The 11,129-nt window shown below is 45.5% G+C and overlaps 1 long non-coding RNA gene and 1 pseudogene across 1 annotated transcript; both read left to right on the top strand.

Annotated features, from left to right (window-relative positions):
• Window positions 1–1,792: 1,792 nt before the first annotated feature.
• On the top strand, window positions 1,793–3,998 carry LOC115310332. The gene is made up of 3 exons (XR_003916842.2): window positions 1,793–1,814; window positions 3,537–3,605; window positions 3,956–3,998. It is a non-coding gene; the product is annotated as an uncharacterized LOC115310332 (long non-coding RNA).
• A 202-nt stretch (window positions 3,999–4,200) lies between these two features.
• LOC115310336 lies at window positions 4,201–10,510 on the top strand (annotated as a pseudogene).
• Window positions 10,511–11,129: the final 619 nt, after the last annotated feature.

Here is an 11,129-nt window from a genome sequence, read left to right as displayed (position 1 = left end):
CACTTCCGGTCTGGGGCTGTGGGCGGAAGTTGAAATGCGAGACGTGCATTCCTGCGTTGTTTTGAAAGAAATCGGAGAAAAACCTGCCTTCTTGTCAAAACGCCGTGACTGGGGCAGTTCCAAAGGAGTTGAGAAAGGCTTAAAGGTCAGTTTTCATGTGCTCAGTTCGTCCGAAAATGTAAATACGTGCCGTGAAAAAAAAAAAAAAAAAAAAAAAATCCCGACGCTGTCAGACCACGATTGCTTGGGCGGGAAGCACTTTGTGTTAAATTCACGGATACTTGTGGTCATTAGATATATTTGTTTTGTTCCAACATGAACGCAGGAAAACCGTTAAGTTGGACGGACCCCTTGCGGACTACGTTCAGTGCATCTTCAAGTTCAAACAGACGCCTGATCGTTCAAACTGTCGTCTGCTCTTTCAAACATTTCTGCTTGTCGTCTGCTCTTTCAGAAGACACCGGCTTGTAGACCAAATGTTGGCCCGCTAATTGCGATAAGAAGTAAGTGTATGCCTCAAAATAGTTTAAAGATTGTTTGGGGTAAGCAAGCCTGGTGTAAACAGTAGATACAAAGAGATGGTGATTATTGTTACCAGTGGCCATTACCGACTTGTTATGCCTGATTCACTTGGTCCGCTTATGCTTGCGATTTTCATTATCGACAGCGACCATCTCAGCTACGGTTCACGCTTTTGAAGCCCGAGCGACGTTGCAACTGAAAATTGCGAGCAGAATATTATCATACAAATCAGGCTTTAGCGTCCATTCTGCAGCGTCTACATGGAATGTATCGTCACATGTCACATTATTCATGCAAAGTTTTGCGGTGTAGCGAGCCTTGGTGATGTCGCTGAGGCCGCTCAAGTAGTCAGACATTGCCAGGAAGACGAAGAATCAACAATTCCAATACGAAAAAGAGCACGAGGACTCACATTGACGCCGACAACATCGCATTTTAATAGTTTGTTTATGGGCAACGGCGAGCTTCTTGTCCACTTTCCATCGCGCATGCACAGTGCCGGTGGCGTCTGCTAGGGGTGCTCCAGTTTGCTTGTAAACATGAGTTAGTCTATATTCTAATAAAGTAAGGAGCGAAAAGTACCTCTGGCGTGAATATTTCCAACCACTGTCACCAGTGAACATAATCCCGCGGTAATCCTTGCTGTCAAACGCAGAAATACTTCATAGAAGCACATTTCAGCGACAACTCAACGACGCCGGCGAATGGGGATAAACAAACATGGTGTACTGTTCCCGCGTTGCTGCGGGCCTCTGATTGGCCCACCGCAACACACCTCGAGTGTTTCTGCACTCAAAGTTAAACCGAGTGCAACTTCCTTGCAGTGCTGTGCGATAGGGCAAGCATTGTCCCGTTACTAGGCGACACGCTTCTGCAACTGACCGCAAGCGTGCCATTCTGCTCTCGAATGCAGTCAAACGTTAATGTGTGAACCAGGCTTGAGAGCCGTCTCAGCCACTTGTTGGCTAGGCAGGCACTATCGACCAAGGAAAAGGTCTAACCTGTTTATGAGTGATCAAAAAATATTTTGGTGAGAATGCCTTACCCACATACGCATGACAAAAGAGGTCGCACAGCATGTGTAATTTATTGCTCTTTGAATGCTACCCTTGCAAAATTTGAGCTTGTTCTAATGCCTGAAGATTGTTCACCGTTGCAGGTACCCAGACAGCATTTGCTCAACTCAGCAAGGAAGTGCAGACTGAGACTACTGAACAAACAAACTCAGCCGCACAAAATCCAGTTTCGGCAGAGGCTCCAATAGATGACGCTGATGGCTCGGACTCAGATGAGTAAGCATGCCTTCACACTGAAATGCGTTTTGCCATGCATCTTTATATGTGCAACACTATGGCTCCTCTTGACTCGTGAAATGACACCCCACATTAAAGAAAAAAAGTTTTTTTTAAACAGCCTATTTAGGACATGCATGTTACAAAACAAATATTCCGCGAAAAAACAAATTTTTTCTAACAATATTTACGCCGCATGACGTAATTTAGTTGAAGTTACAACTTTTCCACATTTAAAACTCCCGCTCTTTCGACGCGCGTGCGGAGTGCCTGGAATACGTTACCCCTGACGTATAGCAGCCTTTCCGTGACGTAGAATACAAACTTTGTGGCGCGTGATTTAAAACGGACGAAATAGCCGCAAACTAAAATGAGTCTCGCGCTATAAATATTGCTTTAAAAAATTTCGTTTTTGACAGAAAATTTTTTTTGAAACATGCTTGTCCCAATGGACCTTTTCCACATACCGACGGCACCAGGCGGTGGCTGCACGAACTAAAAATCGAGGAAGTGACCTACCTGCACTACCAATCGATAATAGGAGCTACGCTACCAGTTTCTTCGCTCTCTGAGCAGCGCCCTCCCAAACGTCGAGTTTTCCTTTCCGTCGACATTATTTTTTTGTGTAACACAATTATATATATGCTGCAGTTACGTGTTCTACTCGCTGATATACAGCCTCCTTCCGAATTTCCCCGATTTTTCGTTCCCGACTTCCGCCGGTTGGCATCGGGCGCTCGCGCGTCCGCAGAACGCTTCTCGGAAAAGGTCCATTAGGCTGTTTAAAAATATACTTTTTTTTTTTTTTGCAGTTACCCTTTAAGAGGAAAATTTTCCTCTCTAGAAGAGATCCTCAGTTCACTTTTGCTCTTATTTCTTTATGCTTTACACAAAGGCCCATATATGCAAACCCGAAATGCACTGAAGGAAAAATGTTGCTATCTTGTGGCATATGACATCTCATGCGAAGAGCATCATGAGAGATTCTCTTGGCTCCCTTGAAGCAGTTTAGTACGGCTAGCTCTCTGAGGGAAGATGGACAGCACTGCAGATCAGATTTCTCGTCCTTCAAACTATATACATGATTTGTGCTATCTGATTTAGTTACTGCAACCTCAAAGTTAGCCATGATTTAAAAAAAAACAAAAACGAGACTGCAGATTGTGACGCACACACGCACTCAAGTCCCAATTTTTGTATTTTGAAACTTTTGAGTGTGGTACATTAAACTTAATCATGTTTAATGTACACCAGCTCATTTGCACCCTTGCATTTATTTCAAACTTAGGTTTTCCACAGTTTTAATTTCTACTTTGAGTGACCAGTTAGTGGCACGTAACCCCCTTTATTCAAAACTTGTAGATTTCTTAATACTAGACTCTGGGAATGAAATGAAATTCGAAAATATCATGTACAGACTGATGAATGGCATACGGTGTCGGCATACCCAAGGATGAATTCGGATGAGCCTTGTGATCTTTACACATTGCCAAAATCTCAGCTCAAGAAGCCAAAATCTCAGTCAAGAAGCTTCTGTCAGATTACAGACATCTTGGCTCGATTTCAAGCCTACAATATGGGGATTTGTGTGCTGGCCTGGGGTTCAAGCCCATTTGTGTATCTGTGTACTGAAATTTGCATGGTAGCCACCTTGGCACGCAGACGTCTGGAAATGAGTGTTGGTTGTGGAGATATTCATTTAAACATCTCGTGTTTTTGCAGTGATCCTCTGGGTCTTCTTCAGGATCCAAGTGATCCTGACTACCGTCCAAACTACTCAGACGATGAAGAGTTGAGTAAAATAACTTTTTTCTGATTGGAACTTCGTTATGATGTATTTCGCATGACACTATTAGTGCCCCATTGTTGGTCTTGTTTCTTTTTCTCTTAGAAAGGCAGAGAGAGCTAGAAATACCTTATTTTAAGTTAAATGATTTTTATAAAAGCTATATGGCTTTCCCGAGCCTAAATTAAGTTTATTATTAGTAGAGCGGCGAGAGCTGCTCAATCAGGGCTGCAGCTTATAACCGGTAAATTTTATAACCGTCCAAACCCTGTTTGAGCAAACCACTCAACAAAGGCGCTATACATTTTTCTTTTGATTGAAGTTTAACTTTCCTCTTTTTTTTTCTATCTCAAAGGGCCCCAGGAACTGGCGCAGCACCTGATGAAAGTGAAGCAGCCACCGACAAGTACATCGTGTTTGGGTCTTGCCTCAAGAAGCTCCTGAAGCGGTGCTCGGATTGCTTCTCCATGAACACCCGTCTCCTTTGACCTCGTCGGATCCATGGTGAAGGCCACCACCACTTGCGGCGCTGGCCAGCGCCGCAAGTGGTGGTGGGAGAGCCAGCCTAAGTGTCATGGCAAGCCGGAGGGCAACATCTTAATGTGTAGCGGGATCGTCTTCAGTGGAGGCTGCCCAACAAAGGTGCTCCGCCTCTTCGATATCATGGGCGTCGCCAGAATCCATTCCACACAGTTCAACGAGTATCAGAGATGCTACGTGCTCCCAGCAGTGATGAACGTAAGCAGCTTAGATTGTGCTATCTTTTAGAATATGCACAGCAATTTTGGAAATTAATCAAAGACAAGGGATGCAACCCTCCCCTGTTGTCATCTGTCCTTGTTTTTACTTTCCTGATCAATTGCTGTAAATTTACATGCTCCTTAATTTCTGTTTAGCAATGCTCTGTTTTTTTACAACACGTATGGAGAGCTGAACAACGCACTCTTGTCAAGAGCCTGGAGGGGCGGCCACTACGCTGGCCGGCGACGGCTGATCGGACTCCCCTGGCTTTTCTGTCCTGCACGGGACTTATTCGCTGCTGGAGACATCAATCAACCGTATTATTCACCTGGAACTTGTACAGGTGGGCATTACAAATGTTTTCCACCATTTATATAACACTCCAATCTAGTTTCACAAGAGCGTGCAGGTGAGTTTTGGCCCTGGAACTACCTGCATACTACTTGTGTATTGTAAAGACTGGAGACTAATAGAGAAGAAAAGATGGTCAGGCAATGCAAAGAAGAGAGGGACGGACCAAATACAAGTCTCCTTCCAGGTGCTGAAGGAAGGCTTGCCAGGCTATGCTTGTCATTCAATCTATCCGAGTGCTATTTTTGTTCGAAAAATCACAGCTGCATGTGAAATTTTACAGTGATAGCTGTTAGTGGGACCCTTTCTAGTTACGCATTGTGTGTGCGTGCTCCACCTCGACGAAAATGTTACAAAAATGTGTTCCCAGATAGAGCCTGCGGGAAATTGATCCTAGTATCCAATGGCTTGCAGCACGATGCTCTTCTCATTCAGCTATAATGCTTGTCAACTCAAAAAGTGTGTTCTTTGAAGTACCCAATGCAGACAGCACTCCCTCATGTGGAGAATACCAAGCAATAACAGGAAACATTCATGGCGGCAGGCTAGTAGGTGCACGCGTGTAAGGGTTTTCACCTTTCTCCTAAGCTTAGCATGCCACCGTGGATGCACCTGTTCTTGTGCAAATAAAATTATAATTACAATAATGAAATTAACAAAATGCTACTGTAGCGGGGATAAAGCTACAAGCTAGGGCCGAGAGGACAAAATACAGAATGCGTGCCAATGCGGCAGTGCGGGCCCGAGAAGACGCAGCGAAGGAGGCGAGATGTTAGGCAGATCTCGAGATTTGAGCACGGGAAGCAAAAGTGCGCTGTCACCTCTGATTTCCTTGAGGCAGTTATGGCGCTGGATGGACTGTGGCGGGATGTTCGGCATCGAAGGACCGGTTGGGAATGTGTCAGTTGAAGTGGACATAATCGTGTCACGTCTACATTGGTCCGTGGATGGCAACCATGCCATTAAAGCTATGGCTGTCCATTATCTTGCTTGAGAGCATATTAGTACAGCTGCACGTGACATTTCTGTGTTGTCTGTTCGTTCACGCCTCCTTTTGGGTCTCCATCGGAATCTTATCCCAGCTCGCCTGTCTTCTCTTCAGTTATAGAAGTTGATGTTAGTTATGCCTGACATTAGTTTGGAAATGTTCCCTTATATTAGTAATTCCTTTATAGCATGATGTTTGTATTGCAAGTTAGTTTCTTTCACAACTGTGCTTTCACTCTCTCAAAGAGGAAAGGGTTTAAATCGGAATTCAAGAGTTTTTAATGTTGCTTAAATAGAAAAAATTAATGTTCTTAATGATTTATAAGCAATGGCAGCGGACTCAATTGTTCAGAACCGGTGTTCTAATTTTTGGGGTATTTTACACTTATACTACACTTTCGTTCAATGAAGTTGTTAATCCTAGAAATTTATTACTACTATGGACTTGCAGATTTCATGGCGTTTGTTTACCGGTTGTTTTTCAGTCGACTGAGGTGAAGTGAAGTTGCCACATGGAACTGGAGGGGCTGACTAGGTCTTTAGTGTACTTTGCGGAACTGGGTATCACCGTGGAGGTCCTTGTCACTGACAGGCACCTGCAGGTCAGCGCGTACATGAAGCGAGAGCATCCCCTCATTCAGCACCGCTTTGATATCTGGCATGTCAGCAAAGGTAAGCCAATATCACAGTAAAAGCACATATCCCACGAAATTGACTGAAATAAAGGTTGACTGGTCAAACAGAAACCCCAGGACAATAAACTAAAAACAGGACAAATACAACAACGAGATGATTATAATAATACATGTCTTTGTTTACCAATGCATTGTTGCATCTCTGAAGATAAAACAGCTCCAAGTGCAGGCAAGCAGAGGTTGAAGTTGCACTTTAAGCATGCTTATCACCAACCAGTGGTGTTTATGATGCAAGTTCAGGAAGGTTATTGTGATAAATCACTAATGAAAAAGAGGGAGCACAACATTGGAGGTTTGAGGCTTAGGAGCTGCCAGGAAGTCCCTAGTTTTCCAGGCCAAAATACTTGCTGAGCTGCATGAACCGAAGATAGGCTGGTTGCGGTATAAGGACATTTTAGGAAAGACCATATTATCCACCTTAGCCTCTGTACGGGCTGCATGCGGGATAGGGTGCTTTTACGAAACCACATTTTATCTCCTGCTCGTGTTTTACCGTTCTCTTAAAACCTTCCATCCCTTTTTTTTTTATTAGTTTGCATGTAGACAATTGCTTCTTCTGTCACTCTTGGTGTTGGAAAATCTTGGAAATATCTTGAGGGGCTACACCAATGATGGAGCTCGAGAAACACGACCGAGGACCAGGGGCGGATTTAGAAGGGGGGTCCGGATGTCCTGACCCCCCTCTTGATTTCTGCATGTGTAAAATTTAGGGCGTGAAACGAGGGAGAGGGGGTTTCTAAACATAGGGTACGCTGACCAACAGCTGACCCCCCCTCCCCCCCCCCCCCCACCCTCAGGAAATTCCTGCATCCGCCCCTGCCGAGGACCTATACAGGTCGCATGAACCCATGTTCTCCAGGTCTTTTCCTCCCTCCAAGACCCAACAGCATCTGCAGAGGAGAGTCTGCTTGCTTGCCATTGAGTGAAAATGGAACATCAGGCAATGCTTTTGTGGAGCTAGCAGAAAAAGTGTGCCTCCACCCATACATGAGCATAGGGCACAGCTTCACCAGCATAGGTTCCGGTGAAGCCTGGAGCTGGAAGTATGCCACATGAACACCTAAGCCCTGCATAAAATTTGCTTATAAGTTTTGCCTTAGCAAAATATAATTGAGGATCCGCAATTGAGCAAAGCATTGTCTCAGCTGCAGTTAGAGCACATTCAAGCCTCTTTATAATTTCCTCAGAAATATCTTGACAGTTCTGGACTAAGGAGCATTCCTTTTTATGAGATCATCCTTCTGCCACTGGTTTGTGGAGTTATAATCTATATACAGCAGTAGAAAATAATGCAGTTTATAGAAGTCATCTTTCAACAACAATGAAAGTGTTTTCAAACTCATTGCCCGCATTACATTGGAGCATTGAAAGGGAATTATATTTACAGGCATTAAAAAGAAGATTGTGGCAATCGCCAAGTCGCCACGCCACAAGCCATTGGAAAAATGGCTGGACACCATCACGAGACATCTGTACTGGTGCGCCCGCACCAGCAACGGCCAGGGGGACCTGAACCTGGCAAAATAGACGTCTATCACCAGGCACATCTGCAATGTCCACCACCACCCGAACCCACTGCACCCAGCGTGCTTGCACGGGGATGTCAGTGATCGGCTCTGGATTGAGGAGGGTGAGCTCCTGGGTTGCAAGTTTTAGAGAATGTTCGCTTATAGTTGCTCTTACTTTTAGGCACCGAAACCTACAAGAAGTTGGAATCGGTTGTGCTCTCTAAGCACCTCCTGCGGGACATTCCCAAGCTCTCCTCGAACGAGCAGACGTTCGGACTGGAGGCGCTCCATGGGGTGCTGATTCATTTTTCCCCCAAGTCTGTTAGCTACCGATATGATGGACTGCTGGCAAGGTGGGTGTTGCACTTCGTCTGGCATCTGGACTACTAATTTGTTACGCTCTGCTGCATCTTTCAGGACATACATTGCAGCGCTCCACTACAACAGCAATGCGGACAGGAAGGTGCGCTTCACAGAAGACGGCGAAGACAAACACGCCCTGAAGTTTTCCAGAGCAAGGAAGCAGTGGACCATTGTTCCCGTCATGGAAGACACCAAGTTTGGTACGCTGTATTCACAAACTATGTGTAAACACAAGTTATGAACATTACCATCCACACATAGATATAATTTACATACTTTTGGACCAAGCCGAGTCCCTTCAGCCTGGTCTTGAAAGTCGAGTTACATTGAAGAACCTGATATAATAATTGTTGGCCAGCAACTTGCTGGATCACGCTTTCCCGCTTCGCGAATGAGGCCACCGGTCTTCCATGTTTTTGGAGGCATAAGATGATTGACTAGCGCTGTGGAGGCTACTATAAAAAGTAGAAATGGTTGACATCTTGTTCTTGATCGCCGTTCGATGAAACAATATCTGTACACGCAGTAAGAATGCAAGCTTCATTTTCAGTATCCGGCGAAAGTTTTGCAAAAGCGCAGCACCAGAGAAGGGCAGCATATGCAGCTTCTGCAATGCTAACTCGGCCATCCTGTGCCTCCATAAACGTGGCCAACCAGTGGCCACGTTTGCATACATACGCAGAGATAGGCAAGCGCAATCCAGCAAAGTCATATAGATCATTAATATTAACTTGTTCACAGTAAAAAAAAAGGGGGGGAAGGGGGGGCACTTTTGACATCTCCTGGTCATGCAAGGAAATTGAAAATGTGAGCACCACAGAATTTGGCACACTGTATGGGCCAGAGATGTCAAGGGGCTGTTACAGTAAGATGAAGTGTGTATTCTTATTGTAGTAAGGTTGACAGCTGGGCAAGTTGGTACTGGTTAATAAAACCGCAAAAAGGTACAAAAGGAAGCGACAAACTGGACAGGACAGAGTGCTGACCCGTAACTATGTATTTTTACTGATAGACAAGGAGAAAGACAGCATGCATTGTTCCAGAAGTTCACACGCAGATCTTCTACCGATATCTACACATTACTGCACAGGCTGGACGTTCATTGTCAGTTTCAGGAATGGACCTTTTTCGAGTAACAAGCGCCGTCTGGGGAGTTGTCTGCGAACTACAATAGAAGAGCAGCCCAACATTCCTCCGCCGGTCAAAACACATTGGCGTCGTGCCGTTGTATCGGTTTTCAGTGCTCTTTATACCCCATACTACCGATACTAAAAAAAACATGATTCAATATAGACTAAATACGCACGAAGATAGATGCTGACAATGTTGCTGTCTCCATTTTCGCAGGGCACTGCGTCCCGGTGTCTTGTGAAAATGGCGACAGCGGGAGTGTACGCATGCGCAGAAGCTTACTGGAAAAAGGTCCATTCTAGCTCCTTACTCGACAAAGCCACTGACGCTGAGCTAATGCAGTTTTCTCTGCCACTGTGGATGTAGAATTCCTCAAGCACCTCACGGGATGATTCGCCCAGGCACTCTTTACAGTGAACTGAAACGTGCCCTCCCACTGGTGGCTCCGAGATACAGTAGTACTTGTGCTCACACAACCTATCGTTCTGAACGATGGGCTCCGTGAGCACAGGTGCTATCTCGGAGCCACAGTGGGAGTGCACCTTTCAGTTCACTGTAAAGAGTGCCTGTGCAAACCGTCTTTCAATACCACCACGATTTTGGGAAGGCACAAAGAAAAGGTGACACATAATGTGCTTGAGGCATTCTACATCCATAGTGGTGGAAAAAACTGCATTAGCTCAGCGTCAGTGGCTTTGTCAAGTAAGGAGCTAAAATTCCTGCAACTGACGTTGAAGGTCCAGCACGTGCAGTAATGCATAGATATCATCGGTAGATGATGTGCGTGTGAATGTGTGGATCAATGTGTGTTGTCTTTCTCCTTGTCTATCTGTAAAAATACATATTAGTTGCGAGTCAGCGCTCTCTCCTGTCCGGTTTGTCGCTTCCTTTTGTACCTTTATGCACTGTTTTATCCCATTATGTTTAATTCTTATTCTGAATTTTTTGCTCTTAGGTTACATCCAGAAGCTGCTAACTGGACTCTTTGAACACATTGAGAGGTACCCAACGTTCGCAGCAGCGAAGGAAGCACTCCCGAAGCAGAAACGACCAACACTGGGCAGCACGCTGGCACAGAGGCCAGACCTGGAGACTGCTCTAGCCACTCACCGGTCACGCTTTCGAAGGCAGTGAGATGTGTGTCTCTTCTGGTGGCCTTACAGTGACGTATCATGACGCATGTTAGATGCACCAGGGGGGTGCCTCTAACATGCCTCAGGTAGTAGTGATACCCTAACAAGAGCCAGTATGACACTAATCAAGATTGAAACTGTCAGGGGTCGGGGTTGAACCCAGGGGTCCTGGGTTCAGTCCAAACCCCTGCAAGCTTTGATCTGGATGAGCATTGTACAGGCCCGTGTCGGTGTATGGCCCAACGAGCCGGCGTGGGGCGCCGGAGAACTTTGCCCCGCTGTCGCGCAGTGAAACCCCACATTACGGCATTACATATGTTCCCCTTCTTGGTTGGTATGCACTACTGCAACACATAGTACTCTAGGTGTGTCAGCTATTTGATCATCCAGCCATGCTGTCTGGTCGCAGTGTGTGGATGGACCTCTGGTGCATCTGAGCCGCTGGCCTCACTTGTCTCTTGTGTTCGTTTATCCGGCTGTCCATGGGCTACTTTTTCATCCGTTAGTATCCAGGTGGTAGGAAACACAGAAGATGGCAAAGATATTTTCCTGTTGTTTTCAGCTGGATTTCGTAATTGACACTGGCGAATGTGGTCCAGGTTCAGACGTTGGTGCCACCC

Source organism: Ixodes scapularis, unplaced genomic scaffold (assembly GCF_016920785.2).
Source record: "Ixodes scapularis isolate PalLabHiFi unplaced genomic scaffold, ASM1692078v2 ptg000712l_1__unscaffolded, whole genome shotgun sequence".
Classification (NCBI taxonomy): Eukaryota; Metazoa; Arthropoda; class Arachnida; order Ixodida; family Ixodidae; genus Ixodes; species Ixodes scapularis.
The sequence above is the reverse complement of the archived record's forward strand: the minus strand, read 5'-3'. Positions and strand labels throughout refer to the sequence as shown.